The sequence below is a fragment of the Sturnira hondurensis genome, unplaced genomic scaffold, assembly GCF_014824575.4.
Source record: "Sturnira hondurensis isolate 20B ecotype Veracruz unplaced genomic scaffold, ASM1482457v3 Scaffold0006496, whole genome shotgun sequence".
In the NCBI taxonomy this organism is placed as follows: Eukaryota; Metazoa; Chordata; class Mammalia; order Chiroptera; family Phyllostomidae; genus Sturnira; species Sturnira hondurensis.
In genome coordinates this window covers 16,848,577-16,863,090 of record NW_028079127.1, presented here as the reverse complement: position 1 = coordinate 16,863,090, position 14,514 = coordinate 16,848,577, and the positions used below count along the sequence as shown (strand labels likewise).

The following is a 14,514-nucleotide window of genomic DNA, read 5'->3' as shown; positions in this document are numbered from 1 at the left end:
AAGATTCTGGTCACCCCTCTTCCTGCTGGGACTCACCCACACTCGGTGGCCTGGGGCAGCAGGAGGAAGAGCGGCGAGACGGAAGCAGAACGGCAAGCAGAACGGCTCTGACGACAGGGGGGCACATGCCACTTCGGGGGGCTCCTGTTCGACAGCGCGCACCTGCAAAGACCCCAACAACCACACAGAAGGAAGTATTCCCACTCTGTGAAAGGGGACGGACGCAGAGGGTCAGGAAGTTCAACTCATACAGCCGGCCAGTTTCAGCACTCAAGTCCAAACGCAGGACCGTCTGATTTCCAAATCAGTTCAGTTGAACTGGACCATGTTACCCACACAACACAAGTTAAGGAATCCCCCTGGGATACTGCAGCGCCGCACTGAAGCAGAGCTCCCGAGGGGACGGCAGTGGGGACGCCCGGGGACCCGTTCCGCTGTAAATACTCCTCGCCTCATTAGGGAGCGGCAGCAGGACTGGAGATGAGTGTTCACCCCGTGCGATTTTGAACAACCTCCAGCTGAATATGATACGTTCCGTGCTGCTGCAGGACTACGGGGACAATCACAGTATTTTACATGCACAGATGTCACTGCCTGACACGAAAAGCAGGACGGAGCAAGGCAATGACGGCTATCCACGGTAGTCACACAACGCCACGCTCCGTGTTGCAGGATCACGCCACTGGAATTACAGACTGTCTCTGCACGGAGGAGGAACACGACCCGCCCCCTGGAAAGGTCCCTAATAAATCTGGTTTTATTCTCATCGTTCCCCTTGAGCCCGAGTTACTCATCTTGTTCCTGAAAATATACTCACAGCTGTCAAAAATTTAGTATCAATCAACCATCTCTCTGCATCCTGGGCTTTGCTTTGAAAAGAGCCTGGCTGATAAACAGATAAATCTGCCCTCCGCCCGCGGTACCTGCTCCAGCCGAAACCAGACGGTGAGAGTGAATTAAGGCCTCCTGTGCAGCCGTTTGCACTAAGCTGAAGAGGAGAGCAGAGTCCACACCGTAAACCAGCCGGCTGCCGATGCCGGCAGAGCCAACAGGATCCCGTGTTCGATTCCACCGGCCTCGGCAACCGGACCGTTTTTAAGCAGGCGCCTCTCTGCGCCTCGGTCCCTCACGCTCGGTTCCGAAGGACCAAGCGGGGGTTCTGCCTGCAGAAATGGTGTCAGAGTCACAGCATGGTGGGCGGGCCACCAACCTCAGGGACCCTGGAGAGACGTAGCCCTCAGGCCCCTCCCAGGCTTCCGGGGGCAGAACCCCCAGTGTTAGCCAGACTCCCCGGCAATCCCGAGTGGGCACACGTAACTTTGAGAAGCACGGGCCTGGGTCTCAGTTGCAATAACACAGCCGGCCCCAGGCTGCCCACGGTGAAGACATCTGATGACCTGGACTCTCTAGTAACCATATGCAGGCCCATCACACTATCCAGATGTCTGGTCAAAGTCTTCTCTGCTGCCTTAGTTAGAGCAAGATGTCGCCAAGGAGACCACTGTGGCAGGACGGTACTGCCTCCTCCCCCACTTCCTTTTTCATACTGCCCAGGGCTGGTCGCCACTCCGCCCCTTCCTTCTCAGCAGCAGGAAATGGTGTCAACGGTGGGGAGCGGACCCCGAGTCTCCCAGTGAATGTCCCTTGGTGCAGGACCCACAGGCAGGAAGCACCCAGATACCTACTGAGCCGGGTTCTCTGCAGCAAGAGATGCGGCGCCCCTGGTGGCGAGTGCTGACATGACAGGCTGCCTGGGCTAGGCCTGCCTGGGCGGCCTGTTCGGTGGACCTCAGACCTGAAGGCCCACACAACTGCAGCTTCCAGAGTAGGAGAGCGGTCCTCGGGCTGCGCCCTGTCTCAGAGAAGAACCCCGCCCCCAGCGCACGGCGGAAAAGCAGGCTGGGTGTCTCCTTGCCCCACAAACTGACCCAGGCTGGGTTTTCCTCTTTACAGAACTTCTGGGGAGCACGCAGGGACTGAGTCAGACCTTAGCCCAGGAGCCCGTGGGTCATGTGGATACTGGGCTAGGATGACCACGTGAACTGACCACATACTAACGCAACAGAAAAACTCGGCAAAAGGAAAAGGAAGCAGCATGGCAGACAGCATGGCAGGACGGACGGACGGATGCAGGGGAACGGAAGGGTCCCAGGGATAGAGTCACACCTGTGACCCAGCCTAGCGGAGCCGGTGGCTGTGGGAGGCGCCCTGTATTCGTCTTGTGGCCTAAGTCTCTGTAGGGCTGAGTTGAAGGGCTGGGACGGGGCCAGTCCCTGTTTTCTGCTGCCAAGGTGCCCGGCCCAGAGTGCGCCCCCACGCCCTTGCAGCCCCGGCCAGCACCTCTCCCATCCCTATGCAGAGGCGGAAGCTCCTGGGATGCCACGCTGTCTGCAGAGGCCGAAACTCCTGGGATGCCTTGCTGTCGTTTTGGCTCATCCCCTGAGTCCCTGGGTGGTGTTAGGCAAAATGTCTCTAATGTCTTACATTTCTCTGCCTTTACCCTTCAACTATGGAGAAAATCCCATCATGACGCCTTGTCCCACAGATCCGAAGTGTGAGCGAAGGCCAAAGCTGCCGGATTCCAGGTTCCGAGCAGGTGCCAGCCGGGCGTCCTGGCCGCTTCAGAGCTCAGCCAAGTCCTGAGGCCACGCCCCACCCCCCACCGGACACAGCAGGCTCGGCCCCTGGGGGGCTACCACTCCCCCATGTAATTGGATACAATGTATCCCCCCAGACACTTCCTGCTGCCAAGGCCTCGACTTCTACTTTAGAGCCTTTTAATTTGTATTTTCCCCAAATGGCTCTGTCTGCTTGTCAAGTGGGATTCTCACCTCGCTTGGAGCGCCTGGCTCTCTAAGAGGCTCGGGCTGGCTCCGGCTGCTGGCACGCCACCGAAACCGTGGGAGCAATCAGCGGCTTCTCCGCAGCCAGGCTCGAGGTTTCCGCCGAGCCAGCCCCCCGCCGCCCAGCGCAGCCGGCTCCTGCTGCGTCCAGCGTCTCCAGCTCCCGCGGCCGGTCCCCTGGGACCAGCTCCCGGAAGGTGCGGTCTGAGCTGCAGCTGGCTGCTCTGACACCACCAGGCGGCGGGTGCATTTCTGCAACCCTGTGTGCAGGTAACGCTCCAGACCATCCCGCCCCTGCTCACCCGCAGGGGTGCACCCCGCGACCGGATCCTGGCCCCGGAATCAAGATGGAACTGAGTTCGAATTTTGACTCTGCCACAGATCTGCTATGAGGTCTTGAGTAACAACAAATACTCTTAAACTTCAGACTCTTTCCTTTTGGGGAAAAAAACACAAAGAAAATGTCAGAACTTCTCTTTGGGTTCAGATGTACACATTAAAGAAAACAATGTATTTACAGCGAAGTGCCCGGCACAGCACAAAGTGCCCAAACACACAAGCCACTTGACCCTCCGTGTCTCCGTGGAGGGAGGGCTGCTTCACGGAAGCTTGGAATGCGGCACGCTCCCGCATCAGCCCAGTGCAAGCCCACGGTGCCCCAGGGGGAGGAAGAGCTCTCTCCTTCTGTCCTCCAGGGAGCAAACCTCTCTTCTGGGAAAGAGAATTCACACCTGGGGATGAGCGACACTCCCTGGAGTTGTGGAAAAGGCACGACTATTGGACGTGGACGTGTGTGTGTCAACAACGTGAGTCTGGAGGCGCCTGCGCCCCGCCTCCTCCCTGGGCTCCCTGCACTCTCCGTGTCTCCGGAGTCTCCCCTCCCCGGGGGCATCACTGACCCAGCTCCCTGTGCGACAAGCAGGACTTGACCTTCTGCAGTTGGTCTTTCCAAGGGGTACTCTTGCGGGGACGGAAGCACGCATGCATTTGACTACTAAGACACGGAATGGCCACGGTGCACAGAAAGGACGGAGTGTGGGAGGCACGTCCGTGCGAGCCTGCCGCTCGCTTCGGGGCCTGTAGCAGCCAAGGCTGCCTGGTCTCAGGTACAACAACGCAGGAAGGTCAATGGCGTCAGATGGGAAGTTAGGTTTTAAATCTTTTCCCCACAAAGTCAGGGCCACCTTCCTGCGTCGCCCCCCATTTTCTCTGCTGCGTTTGTGGGGCTTATGTTTCCTTTGGTTGGTAAGACATCTGGATAGTTCCTGATTAAATTCAACTTATAAGCATCAATTAAATATTGACTGGGGGGCTAGTCATGGGTAGCTATTTCATGAACACAAATTAATAAAGAGGCATTAAGAGGGATGTGGGCTGTTATTGAAAGAGCTTTCCAAGTGCCTTGAAGACAGAACCACCCTTACAATTCTCCTCTATTTTACCTTCATTCAGGCAGACTCGCTGTCTGTACTGCACACGTGTGCACACGCCCACTGCACACGCCCGTCTCTTCAGTGCCTGGTTTGGGCACGCGGGCCCATTCCCTGTGCGTCCCGTGCGCCTCTGTCTCGGTGCTCCGAACCCCGGGGTGAAGGTTTCTGGTTTCCTGCTGCCGGCTGCCCCCGGAGTCCAGACGAGGCTGAGAGCCTCGGTGGGCAGCTGGGCCCACCCCCGAGAGCACCACTGGGGACACCTTCCTGCAGTCCTCTGGGAGATGGAGCTGTGGCCTCCACCTGCTCTGAGGACCACGGTCAGCACGACTGTCCTCTGAAAGCCTCGCTCGTCCCCCGGTGAGGCTCCAGACAGCTTTCGTCGACCTCTGGTCTCTTACGTCAAAGGTGGACTGAACGCTGAGATCTCCACCACCATTCCTCCCAGGCCCATTCGGTCCTGGACCATTGAGACGAGGGCCTGTCTCACTGAACTGAACCTTCAGGGGATGCTTGCTCTGCCCCACCCCCCTGCCCCGCCCCCACCAGGCTCGCCACCCATGTGACGACATCCTCCTGGTGTGTGACACTCCAGCCCTTTCAGAGAAGGTTGGCTGCTGTTTCCTCTCAAACTCCCTGCACTGATCCCTGAGTGTAAGTTCCTCAAATCCCTCTGTCTTGTTTCGGTGCACCGGGTCCTGGCATCGGCCCCTCAGCACCCCCCCCCCCCGGGAGCCTATTGCGCCTGGTACCTGAACGTCTCCACCGAGGAATACCCCCCACGCCCACGTGTCTGTGAAAGCAGAGACACGCCCAGGGTCTGCAGACAGTCACCCAGCCCCTGGAGGCGCGGATGTTTGGTGAACGTTCCCTGCAGTCTGCACACAGGTGTGTCTTTGTTCTTTAAAATGGCCGTGGCCAAACGGGCCTTTGGGCACCACCTGTTCCTGCATCTCTGATGGTGATGCTCCAAGGCTGGGGGTCTGTGGTCTGAGGACCACCGTTCAGAGGGGGCTCTACCAGGAACGACCCTAAGTTTGGGGAGCCGTATGACATGTCTATTCCCGAGGACATGTGTGATCGGAAGGGCGGCCGTACTAAATGCTCTGAAGACTGTGCTTTGCAATTCTGACAACCTACCGTATGTCTCACTGCAAACATAACAACATACAAATGTGCCCTAATTGCTCTTCTCCTTGTGATGAGCACAATAACGCAGGCTTACTGCGCAAGGCCTCTCAAAAAGTGTCTCACAGCAACTGACACTTTATTTTAATACGACCCCTCGAGACCCTGATGTTAGCAAACCTCATTTCACTCAGTCCATGGGTGTAACAAAACGGTTCTTTACCCAGGGTCACTTCTATCACAGACCAAGAAGGGTAAACACATAATTATTTACATAATCAGTAGTGTAAATTAGAGAGACTACCAACAAAAATAACGGAATAATTAAATTGTAGGATACTGGGCCGAAGGAGGGTGTTTCCTGAAAACTTGCTGACTCTACATCTGCCTCAAGAAGAGCACCCGTTTATCTAAGGCCGCGAGTCCCAACGTGTCACTCTGGAGATGAGAACACTTCGCCCAGTGAGGCTCCGCGATTTCTCTAACGTCGCACAGTTGGGTAGTATCAGCAGGAGAAAACCACGGGGCCCGACACCCAGTCCGTTTTTCTTCCCATCAGAGAGAGAGGCCAGGGAGTCACGAGGCGGTTGTGGGGCCTGATGTTTCGAGTGGCTTTTCTCAGAGGTCAGGTGGCGAAACCTTCTCCCTCTGAGAACTTGGTGGAGTTGGCTAATGCAGACCCACACCCACCTACAAATGCAAAAACAACGAATAAAATGTAACTGAACTTTTTAAGACTCTGTCAAGCCTAAAAAAGTGAGAGTGAATTCTGCAGGCGGCATAAAGGACACAGGGATGAGGCCACACAGGACACGTCACGCCGCCGGGCCAGAGAGATTGCGGGCCTCGCTGGAGGGCAGAGGGCTGTTGCCGGGTGTTACCACTGCGCTCCCCACGGCCCCAGGGGGCAGGTCACACCCCTGGGTAAGTCGGGGGTTCCTGAGACCGGTGAAAGGAAACTGGAAAACCCGAGCAAGGTGCCCGAGAAGGAGCACGGACCTGTGCCGTCCGCCCTGGCTCCGAGCATCCCCCCCCGTANCCGTCCGCCCTGGCTCCGAGCATCCCCCCCCCGTAACCTGAGTCCACAGGTCTCACCAGGTGAGAGCAGAGGGTGGAACCGTGTGCGGCCCGTGAAACGTCAGAAGTGGACACAAAGCTGGCCCGGGGGCCTCACGCGCCAGGGCATCCAGAGCAGCAGAAGGAAATGTCTCGGGCCCACGTTCACGCAGGGAAAAAACCTCACGGGAGTTCGCCACATAAAACTGAACACTATCNTACCCCTGGGTAAGTCGGGGGTTCCTGAGACCGGTGAAAGGAAACTGGAAAACCCGAGCAAGGTGCCCGAGAAGGAGCACGGGCCTGTGCCGTCCGCCCTGGCTCCGAGCATCCCCCCCCCGTAACCTGAGTCCACAGGTCTCACCAGGTGAGAGCAGAGGGTGGAACCGTGTGCGGCCCGTGAAACGTCAGAAGTGGACACAAAGCTGGCCCGGGGGCCTCACGCGCCAGGGCATCCAGAGCAGCAGAAGGAAATGTCTCGGGCCCACGTTCATGCAGGGAAAAAAGCTCACGGGAGTTCGCCACATAAAACTGAACACTATCCGGGGAGAACAGAGACGACCCCAGACAGAGCTCGCTGGAGGTGCGCACAGGACAGGGGATGTGAGCCCTAGAAATGGAAGACTACGCGTGTGGGTGGAAGTGAGAGCCTGTAAATGATCACGGGGAAAATGGAACCACATCCCTAAAGAAACAATGTAACATCGTGATAAAAGCAGCAGAAAGGTAATAAGCCAAATAGAAGTGGTAATGTGCTAGTAAGCACATTTAATGTGCTAATAAGCCAAATAGAAGTGCTAGAACTTTTTTTAACGATTACTGGAAACCCTAAACCCAGTGGACCCGTGGGCTGTAGCTGCGTGAGCCTCGCAGACACTTGGGTTCTCCTGCATTTCCTGGTGTCACCGTCACGTTCCGTGGCCCTCCCCAGAGTCACCCGCCGCGGGGCCGCTCCTGCCAGGGAAGTGGGAGTGAATGCGACGCGACCGTTCCGGGAAGAAGCTCTCAGACCCAGGTCAGAGCCCCACGCACGGGTCCTCTTTGCTCCGTTTCAGGGCTCGCAGCATCGTTCCCGCAGGGCGGCCCCATCCCCAGGGGTCCCCGAGCGAATGCAAGGAGCTGCGTGCCCCCGTGAACTTGTGCTGAGGGCAAAGCGACTTCGCCCGTGAGATTTGGGGGGGCGTCCGCAGTGCAGCACGAACCGGCTGTCTCGGCCCATGCAAAACGCCGAACAGCAGAGCAGACGCTGCTGAGCAGGAATCCGAAACGTGGGAGCAGGACTTTGAAAAACTGGCCCAAAATGCAAAATGGAGATAGGGAGAAATTCAAAAATACAAAATGATAGCTAGATGTTATGGATCGGATACATAAATGGTTCAAAATAGGTGTAATTGGATATGCAGAAAACGACAACCCCCAAAATGTTCAGCATCAATATTCAAATCAATGAATAGAAGAAACTTCCCAAAACAGAAAAAAAGAAATTGCAACCTCAAATTTAAAAGTACCGCACGAGAAAAACTAAAAATAAATGTATAATTAAGCATATCATAACGAAACTCAGCCCTCCAAGTACAAAGAGAAAATCTTAAAAGCAAACAGAAAAAAAAGATAGATCACATAAAAGATTGTCAATGTGACAAACAGGACTGATTATCTACAGGAACAAAGAACAGAAAACAATGTAGCACTGTCCCCACAGGACCGAGGGGGAAAAGACTGCCAACTAGGAATTCCAAATCTACTTTAACATTATACAAAAATAATAGTAAAGGAATGTCCTTTCATAATAAGCAAATATTAGACAGTTACCTATGAAGGGAACATACGGCTCTACTGGGGAAGATGAACTTGAACTCAAAGGAAGTATGATGGCAGAAGTAATGATGAGCCACACATTTGGAAATTATAGGAAATTCTATATTTGTTAAGCCTTGACTATGTTAAATATAAAAATACTTATTACTAATTGGAAGAAAAGTAAAGTGGAACTAAAATATTATATATATAGCCATAACTTTGAACTTCGAATGGTACCATCAGAGCTAAGAGTCTGTAGGTTTCATGGGAGCCCATGGTTAAACTGGGCCCTGGTCAGTTCAAATTTCAAGGCAACCTGCTAAAAATGAAAGAGTGAGGAACAGGGAACAATAGGAAGGAATAACGGAGTGAGGAAAGCCAGCCCATTAGACGGCAGGAAAGAAGAGACACACAGAGACACAGAAAGACGCGAAACGCACAGACGCACACAGAGAACCAGCACAACATGTGAAGGACACGGACCCTGACACAAAGTGAGTGGTAGAACCAATGTTCAGATACTTCAGGATTCAAAATAAGCGCAAACAATTCAACTTCCTGGATGAAAGAGAAAAAATACATCAGACAGAGAAATACAGCTGGTGCCACGGGCGGGAGGCACGCCTGCTGCGGCGTGTAAGGGGGGGAGACAAAGTGGGGAAGAGACCCCAGGGAAAAGCTCCTTTGCGTAAAGCAGGTACGGCAACACTCACGTCATACAAAGTGAATACGATGTCAAGAGGCACCAGAGGAAACAAAAAGGATCATTCCTCAGTGACCCAAGTTCAAGTCATCAAGTTCAGCCAGCTCTGCTGAACCGGACCAGTGGTCCCACGGCACACCAGCTGGCGCTCCGCCCCCTCGAGTTCTCTTCCTTTTCTTCGTGGGACCTCATGCACTTTGATACCTGGTGAGAGGTGTTCTTAGGCTCCACCGAGAAAGAAATGCCAATCAGCCACAAAGTAGGCAATAAAGAGCTTTATTGGGGTTTGCGCACCTGGGCAAAGTTCCCCGGTCTGCAGAGTGAGGCCGGGGAAGATGCACCCAAGCAGGGGATGTCGTGGGGTTTTATTTTCGTTGGCTCCCCGTGGGAGCTGGGGATGGTGCCCTCTGAACAAAGCAGAGATACGGCATTGGTGGTCTCCTCCTCGGACTCAGGTTACTGTGAGGATGTCCGTCTTGGCAAAGTCCAGCCAGAGCTTCCTCTTATCCCCGCCCACCCTAACACCTGGGCCTGTTTAGTGTGTCCCCAGATTGGATGTCTAATGGGAAATTCAGGGTACCTCCAGCCGCGTCACCAGACCCTAACACGGATGCCAGGGCATAGTGAGACACCTGTGCTGACAGGACAGAGGCCCGGCCTCCACCCAGCCTGCCCCTGCCCCGTCCACAGGGGGAGCCCAGTGCGGCTGTGGGGTCGGGGAGCGGGTCCCGCTGCTTCCTAATTGCGATGAAAAACGTCTGCTTAATGCTACCGAGGAGAATGCACTCCGCCGAATCACTCGATTATCTTCTCTATCTCCACACTGTGTTGTCAAAGCCAAAGCCAAAGGTTAAACACACGCTCCACTCTATTCTAACAAAAGTCACACATAATCAAAATGATGGGCAGTGGAAGTGGGCCTCCTCCGGCAGCGGCTCACGTCCTCACTGGCCGCAGGGCAGCCTGCACATTTGGGCCAAATACGGGAGGTGTCCTCCCCTCGGAAGTCGCCCTCGTGCAGGGGAGCCAGGCTGCCCTGCGCACGGGAGGCAGCCTCCGCCGGGAGGCTCTGCCCGCAGGTGCGGCAGAGAAAAACCCGCGCTTCCCTGGTAAACACTGTTTTCCTGCCACATCAGAAGTCCCGCGGGCCGATTCCATTCATCGCGTGCACGCAGAAATTCTAGCCCTGCTTTCCTTTCGGGGCAAAGTGCCAGCACAAGGAAAGCTAACCCTGGGACAGTTAAGCCGCCAACCACGAACGCTACAGCCTAATGTTTGCCAGCTCAACAACACCAATTTTAAAAGGATCCACCTCGGAGGCCTGTTCGGCACCTGGCGCCGCGGTGAAGCGCCTGACGTTTGTTCTTCCCAAGTCCGATGATAACCCGACCGGGTGGCTGCCAGCCCCCGTCCTTCACGGTTGGAGGACTCAGGGGCGGAGACAGCCGGAGAGCCTGAACTGTGTGGCCCCGTCACTCATCCCCTTGTACCGGACCACGGTCCTCGCTTGCTGTCAACCCTCCGACGGGGCCCTCTGGCCGCAGAGCGCGCGGCAGGACTTCCAGGGGAACTGGGGACGGGCTGCAGTGGCGGCCCAGGCCGTCTGCTCATTTCGTCACATTCTCTAGTCACCACGTCGGCAGCACAGGTTTTGTCTTCCTAAAACGTGCGTTTCTCAGCACATGGCTGTACTGAGATATAATTCACACATCACGAAATGCCCTGTCAGCCGCATGATTCTGTAGTTATTCTGTGGTTTCCGTACATTCCCAAGGCTCTGCCGCGTTGCCGCTACTGAATCCTAGACAGCCTCTGCCCCCCAGGAAGGGGTCACTTGCACTGTCCCCGCCCCGGAGCCCGGGGACACCATGCGGGGACCTTCCGTCTCGGCAGCCTTGCCTGATCTGGACAGTCCCTACAAACGGAACCGTAAGACACGTGGCCTCCCGTGTCTGACGTCTTTTATGATCATATTTTAAAGGTTCACAGTGGTTGCCACATGCATCAGGACTTCATTTCTTAATCTGCTTTAACGGATTAATATCACCTCACAGAAGATGCAAGCTGTTTGTGGTGACCCAGAGAAAGAAGAACACAACCATCTCACTTGCTCTGTGTGTGGGGGTCGGACCACAGCCGTGGTCCTGACGAAGCCACGTCCACTCAGTGAGCCCACGCAGCGCTGCGGTCTGTCCCCCTTTCGCGGATGGGGGGACGTGAGCGAGGTCAGTTCATCTTCCCAACTATGCGAGCAAGGACATGACCACAGGGCTGTGAACACGCAGCCCGGACGACTTCTCTAGGTGCTGGGAACGGCTCCCTGCAAGGGCCCGCTCAGACCCCAGGCCTGCGGTCTGCGGCTCTGCGGAGACAGGCTGTCCCAGGCCGGGCCAGGCCGGCACGTCCCAGCCGCCCAGCTGTCCTTGTGCGGCGAAGGACAGGTAGCCCCCATGCCGGTTGGGCATCTGGACAGCACCCGGCAGGCCCGGCCCACCGTCTGGTTCTAGAACACCTTCTTCCCCTTCAGCTGTCACTCCCCACTCTTCTCCACCCAGGTCCCGGAGCCCATGACACGCTCACTGAGGACAGCGGTGCCTGGTCTCCGCCTCCCTGCCCCTGGGTGCAGGCCTGGGGCTGAAAGGACAACCCGGAGTCACCGTCATATGAAACATCTAATCCTTAAGAGCAGCCAACAAATCAAACGTCGTTTTTTCTTCTGAAGTTAAACCAAAGCAACCGTGTGGACGAAGTAACGCTGTCTGGACGCTGCCCGCTGTCTGCGACCCTTGGTGGAGGGGACGCGGCCCTGCCCACGCGGGGCTAGCCGAGGGGTCGGGGTGGGGAGGCAGCTGAGCCCCGCCCTTCCGCCTGCCTGCCGGAGAGCTCCAGCCGCTGGGACTTCTGGACACAGGGGCACTGAGGTGGGACAGATGACATCAAACCCTTCACACACCTCGTCCATGGCTCATGCCTACGCGTGTCCCTCCACTGCTGGGTTCCAGGAATTCCGGGATGTGGAATATTCGGCCACTGGTTTCACGAAGGCCAGTGAGACAGCAAGGTCTCCGGCAAGCAAGGACAGCCCAGTGCCCGTATCATACTGGCCCAGGCATGCTGACATCAGAGTGGAGAAAACACGGACGGCTCCTTGGAGGAGGTGAGTTTCTACTACTGATGAAATGAGTTCCTGAACGAGACGGAAGAAAGTGGCAGAGGACACAGAGTATTCCGCGTATTCCAGGAAGAGGAGTATTGATAGAGGGAGCAAGACCAACAGAAGAGATGCCATAGTTAGACAGTTTAAAGAAATTCAGGCTGGTAGAACCTATTTTGGAGGGAGGATGAGGAAAAAATGACGGCGGAGGAAAGTGGGGGCCAGACACTTCACAACAGCCTAAAGCGACGTCAGTCGGCTAGGGACCGCTCTGAGGGAAACCGGGACAGTGAAAGAGCCCCCGTGGCTGTGGTGACCTGACCCCACTGGGGAAGACCGTGCCTACTGCCTCCTGGGGGACAGCTGCAGGCGGGTGAGTCGGAGGACGAGAGCATAGGGGTTAACAGCAAGTCTGAGGATGTGCCCAGCGCCCGGGAATGACGCCAGCCCTGCGAGAGGGGCCTGGCTCTTGCAGGACAGGTGAGTGCGTGGGACAGGGACCCTGCGGGCTGACCCAAGCGCTGACCTCTGCGCATGCCCACGGCCCATCAGGACTCGGGTTCGGTCCTGTACCAGGGGGCACAACACAGTCGGGAGAGGGGGTAAGGGGTGGCTGTTTTCAGCCTCTGAGTGGGGGGTGGTGTGTTACGGAGTGATAACTAATGGGTAAAAAAAAACAACTTGCTCCATCTTGGCTCACAAAAAAACCATGTAAGAAATAAATGAAATAGTTTTTCTAATTTTTTTTAAAAATACGAGGGTGTTAAAAATAATCTTCAATGAGAGTCCAAATCACCCGCAGACATTTACAGGACACCATCAATCCGTGTCCTGACTGAGTCCTTTTGTCCTGCTCGGGAGGTCAGCTGGCCATGACCAGGTAATCATCACAGCCCGAGAAGCACCCCAGCACTTCCCAGGGTACACCCCGGGCAGTGCGCTGCCCTCTACGTGCAGGCCTCGTTAACCATGGCCGACCTGGACATCGCACTCGCCGCTGCGAAGGGGTCACAGCTGTTACAGATGGACTGTGTGCCCTGAAGAGACGGCCAGGAACCCTAACTCCCAGAGCCACAGCGGGGTCCTCATTCAGAACAAGGTCTCTGCAGATGTGATCAAGCGGAGATGAGGTCACACCCAAGCGGTGGAATGACCAACCCAGGACCCCAAGAACAGCGGGCGACCACCAGGAGCTGGAAGCAGCAAGGGCGCTGGCCCACAGCCTCCGGGGGAGCCGGGCCGCCTGTGTGCCATCTGCGACTCCAACCCATGGGACTGGGAGAGGGGGGCTGCACTGTTTGAAGCCACCCCCACTTTATGGCACTTCGTCACGGCAGCCCTGGGAGAGGGACAGCGGCCAGCATCCCTTCTTTAGATCCGTGTCTCTGGTGAGGGCAAACAGTGGCCCAGGCAGTAGACAGTTAGCGAGATGACCCCTGAGGGCTCCACCTGGACACCTGGCATTCGCAGGGCCTACTGGGCGCCATCTCTGTGCTGGTTTGACTGATAAAAACACACCTTCTCCCATAAAATCCCCTGCAAAACTGCAATACCACTTGCTCTATTCACGACACTCTTTCCATGATGCCCGATTCGGAAGTTGTGAGGAGCCAGATGCGTCAGAACCACAGAAAACCTGCCGCCAGCCCCTCCTCTAGAGAGACTGGGAAAAGGCCCCAGCTTCCCAGTTTCCGGTCTTAATTTATACAACTTCACTGCCTTCTTGAACTTACACCTCTCAGCAAACATTTTCAAAAGTGACCTCATGGTATCCGTCTGTAACAAAAGGGCCTCACCGTTGCCACAGAAACGAAGGGAGCCAATCGAAGGGGACGCACCTGCAGGGGACCGGTCCGGTGGGAGGCTCATCCGCTGGGCAGCTCTGGGGACCCTGCTGTGGGGCTACCGCATGTCAATGACGCCTAGAATGAGAACAAAAACACACAATTACACACATTTTCAAGTACAAACCGGCTTGTATGGACAGTATGGGATGCTTAACTCTCCCCATTTAAAACTGAGTTAGGAGGCGGGTGGTGGTGGGGGCTCCCAGTGGGTAGAAGCTCCCGGGTCTCCCAGCTCCGCCCCGCCCACCGCTGGGTCACCACCGACAGACAGGTCACGCTCCAGTCTCTGTTGTGGCGAGGTCCCGGAGGGTGCTCTGTGGCGCTGAGTCAGAAAAAGAGATGATGTCCCAAGAANTGGGAGGCTCATCCGCTGGGCAGCTCTGGGGACCCTGCTGTGGGGCTACCGCATGTCAATGACGCCTAGAATGAGAACAAAAACACACAATTACACACATTTTCAAGCACAAACCGGCTTGTATGGACAGTATGGGATGCTTAACTCTCCCCATTTAAAACTGAGTTAGGAGGCGGGTGGTGGTGGGGGCTTCCAGTG

General features: G+C 55.9%; 1 protein-coding gene across 1 annotated transcript in view; it reads right to left on the bottom strand.

The window, feature by feature from the left end:
* LOC118989399 (contactin-4) overlaps nucleotides 1-14,032 on the bottom strand; it is a 398,190-nt gene extending 384,158 nt beyond the window's left edge. The window contains exon 1 of the mRNA XM_037049533.1: nucleotides 13,953-14,032. The gene's annotated coding sequence lies outside the window, so the exon portion shown is untranslated. The remainder of the gene's footprint in view (nucleotides 1-13,952) is intronic.
* Between the last annotated feature and the right edge of the window lie 482 nt (nucleotides 14,033-14,514).